Source organism: Amblyraja radiata, chromosome 10 (assembly GCF_010909765.2).
Source record: "Amblyraja radiata isolate CabotCenter1 chromosome 10, sAmbRad1.1.pri, whole genome shotgun sequence".
In the NCBI taxonomy this organism is placed as follows: domain Eukaryota; kingdom Metazoa; phylum Chordata; class Chondrichthyes; order Rajiformes; family Rajidae; genus Amblyraja; species Amblyraja radiata.
Window position 1 is genome coordinate 22,820,271 of NC_045965.1, and position 4,428 is coordinate 22,824,698.

A 4,428-nucleotide genomic window follows, 5' to 3' on the forward strand; every position below is an offset into this window, starting at 1 on the left:
CTATAGCCAATGCTGTATTGTGGGCGTGGTAACATAACCCAGATGTTGCTCAATACAACTGCATTATATTTGACAGATGGTGGAAAGTTACATTTAGTATGAATGCTTTGCTTTACTTTTATACATAACAGAATCTTCAAGTGAACATTTCACTCTTAGGTTCACAGAAATTGATTAGCTTTGGAACCTCTCCATTTATACAATGGATACAAACTCATTTTGCTATCTTTAATAAATAAAAGTTTGCACTTGTACATTCGCCTTTCGCATTTCAAAGTGCTTCATGTCCAATTAAGTGCTTATACAGTACATTGCAATTACAGTTATAATATTGGAATTATCTATGATGCAACAGGTCATTTAATAATAATAATAATAATAATAATAAATTTTATTTATGGGCGCCTTTCAAGAGTCTCAAGGACACCTTACAAAAATTTAGCGAGTAGAGGAAAAACATGTAAGCGGAATGAAATAAATAGTAGACATGACTAGTACACAAATTAAAGACAGATTTAGATGTTGTCTCTCAATTGGCTCAGCAAATGCTCCCCCTCCTCTTTCATTCTGCCAACTTTTCCTTTCCCAATACTCACCAATTCCCATTTGAATGTGTTGTCTGTGTGAAATTTGCACATTCTCCGTATAACTGTGTAGGTTACCCCTGGGTGCTCAAGTTTCCTTCCATATCCTACATACACGCTGGTAGGTTAATTGGCCATTATATTTAACCCATTAATGTATGTGGGTGGCAAAAGGAATCAAAGCGAGTTGGTGGCCATGTAAGAATATGTAGGGCTATGAAGAAATGAGGGGGAATGCAATACATGGATTTGCCCTGTCAAAACCTGGCATGGATTGGACAGGTTGAATAAGCTTAAGTATTTAGTAATACAGTACAGTTTTGGTATGTGTATTTTAGAAATTATATATTTACATTGAAGGCAGCGTGGAGAACTTTCAGTGGGTTAATTGATGTTCAAGTGATATAAAGAAAGGTTGATGTCAAGTAGGCCTTCTATAAGATATCCCCTCATCCTAAACTCCACTGAATACAAGCCTAGTCTTTTCAATCTTTCCTCATATGACAGTCCCGCCACCCAGGGATCAACCTCGTGAACCTACGCTGCACTGTCTCATTCACAAGGATGTCCTTCCTCAAATTAGGAGACCAAAACTGTATGCAATACTCCAGATGTGGTCTTACCAGAGCCCTGTCCAACTGCAGAAGAACCTCTCTACTCCTATACCGAAATCCTCTTGTTATGAAGGCCAACATTCCGTTAGCTTTCTTCACTGCCTGCTGTACCTGCACGCCAACTTTCAGTGACCGGTGTACAAGGACACCCAGGTCTCGCTGTACCTCCCCCTTACCTAACCTAACCCCATTGAGATAATAATCTCAAGATAATAATAATCCCTTGTTTTTGCCACCAAAGTGGATAACCTCACATTTATCTATATTATATTGCATCTGCCCACTCACTCAACCAACCTGTCCAGGTCACCCTGCAACCTCCTAACATCCTCTTCACAGTTCACACTGTCACCCAGTTTTGTGTCATCCGCAAACTCGCTAGTGTTGCTCCTAATTCCCTCTTCCAAATCATTAATATATATGGTAAACAGTTGCGGCCCCAACACCGAGCCTTGCGGCACTCCACTCGCCACTGCCTGCCATTCTGATTGTTGACATACCAATTCTCTCCAATCTTCTAAGGAAGTAGAGGCGTTGATGAGCTTTCTTTATAATTGCATCAATATGCTGGGACAGATCTTCGGAGCTATGCATGCCCAGGAATTTGAAGCTTTTAACTCTCACCACCATCGTCCCATCGATGAAGACAGGTTTGTGGATCCTCATTCTTCCTCTTCCAAAAATCAGTTCCTTGGTCTTACTGACGTTGAGAGCAAGGTCACTGTTCTGGCACCATCAATAGCCTCCACAGCTTTCTGTGGCAATGAATTCCACATATTTAACACCTTTTGATTAAATAAATTCCTCCCCATCTCCTTTCTAAAGGTAAGTCCTTTTATTCTGAGGCTATGGCTTCTGGTCCGAGACTCTCTCTAGTGGAAACATCCTCTCCATATCCTCTCTATCCAGGCCTTTCACTATTCAGTAAGTTTCAATGAGGTCTCCACAAATCCTTCTAAACTTTAGTGAGTACCGGCCCAGTGCCGTCAAATACTCATCATATATTAACCAAACCATCGTAATCATAAACCTCCACTGGGCACTCTCCAACGCCAGTACATCCTTCCTCAGATATGGGGCCCAAAACTGTTCACAATACTCCAAATATGGTCCGACTAGTGCCTTATAAAGCCTCAACATTATATCCCTGTTTCTGTATTTCTATCCCCCTCAAAATAAATTTCAATTTAGCATTGCATTCACCTTCCTTACTACTGATTCGACTTGCAAATTAACTTTTTGGGAATACTGCACCAGCACTCCCAAGTCCGCTGCCAGCAAAAGACTGGAATGGTGTACTCAGGCCAGTCCAACAGCCCTCCTCTCCATCAAAAGCATTTATATGAGGGGTGGTTGATGGCTCTGGGCCTATACACTGGAGTTTCAAACGATGAGTGGGGAAGTCTGTGGCTGCCGCCTGCCGTCCGGCTGCCTTTCTGCCTTTTGATTCGTTCCATCGTGTGATGTCACAATGCCCAATACTCACAGATGTCCAATCGGAATGGAACCATTTACATGAACGGCTGCCGGCCGCCTTTCTTCCTTTGATTCCCTGCAACTCCGAAACCAGACGCAGAATCGCCGACATCTTTTCCATTTCGGTAGAGAACTCACTTTTCTTTCCAAGTGTCCGCTCCTCATTACATTTCGTTGTGTTTAAGTACACATTTTTAATCAAATCCTTCTCCCCCCCCCCCCCCCCCCCCAATATTTCAAAAATAAACTGGCTTCTAACCCATAGAAGCAGCCCCAGCCCCAGCCCATGGTGAACGTTCCATCGTGTGATGTCACAATGCCTGATGTTCACATTTGTCCAATCGGAATGGATTCATTTACATATACCTTTGCAGGAGCCCCAGCCCCTGGTGAACGTTCCATCGTGTGATGTCACAATGCCCAATGCTCAAAGACATTGTTGCCATAGAGGGAGTACAGAGAAGGTTCACTAGACTGATTCCTGGGATGTCAGGACTTTCATATGAAGAAAGACTGGATAGACTCGGCTTGTACTCACTAGATTTTAGAAGATTGAGGGGGGATCTTATAGAAACTCCTGATTACATTTTGTCGAGTTTATGTACACATTTTTAATCAAATCCTTCTCCCCCCCCCCCCCCAATATTTAAAAAAAAACTGGCATCTCACCCAGAGAAGCAGCCCCAGCCCCAGCCCCTGGTGAACGTTCCATCGTGTGATGTCACAATGCCCAATGCTCAAAGACATTGTTGCCATAGAGGGAGTACAGAGAAGGTTCACCAGACTGATTCCTGGGATGTCAGTACTTTCATATGAAGAAAGACTGGATAGACTCGGCTTGTACTCGCCAGATTTTAGAAGATTGAGGGGGTATCTTATAGAAACGTACAAAATTCTTAAGGGGTTGGACAGGCTAGATGCAGGAAGATTGTTCCAGATGTTGGGGAAGTCCAGAACAAGGGGTCACAGTTTAAGGATAAGGGGTAAATCTTTTATGACAAGATGAGAAAAACATTTTTTACACAGAGAGTGGTGAATCTCTGGAATTCACTGGCACAGAAGGTAGTTGAGGACAGTTCATTGGCTATATTTAAGAGGGAGTTAGATGTGGCCCTTGTGGCTAAAGGGATCAGGGGGTATGGAGAGAAGGCAGGTACAGGATACTGAGTTGAATGATCAGCCATGATCATATTGAATGGATGTGCAGCCTCAAAGGGCCGAATGGCCTACTCCTGCACTTAATTTCGGTTTCCCTCTCCTCACCCCTCTCCCATCCATCCCTCTCCCACCCATCCCTCTCTCCCCCACCCCCCTTCCCTCTCTACCCCACCCCCCCTTCCTCCTACCCCTCTGTCCCTCTTCCATCACTCCCCCAACACCTCTCCCCCTTCCCCCTCCACTCTCCCTCCCCACTCTTTCCCCCCTCCCCCCCTCAAGAGAAGGCAGGTACAGGATTTTACTTCGGAGTCACGTGAGTGCATACGTGAAGAACCCCGCTAGGACGCATGCGTATCATTACGCTACACGCATTCGAACTCGTCATTGCTGGAGGAAGGACGTTCCTCCCAAACGGCAGGGGTTGAACCTGCAACAGTAAGGTGAGGGAACGTCGTTCTTTTACTTACCTTTTTTTTTTCCTACAGAAGGCTGATGAAAACTGGCTGGGGAGAGTCTGCAGAACTGCAGGCAGCCAGCAACGGCCGGGTCCCTGCTATCTCCCTTAAACGGGAGCCGGAGCCGACTTCAGCTCCAGG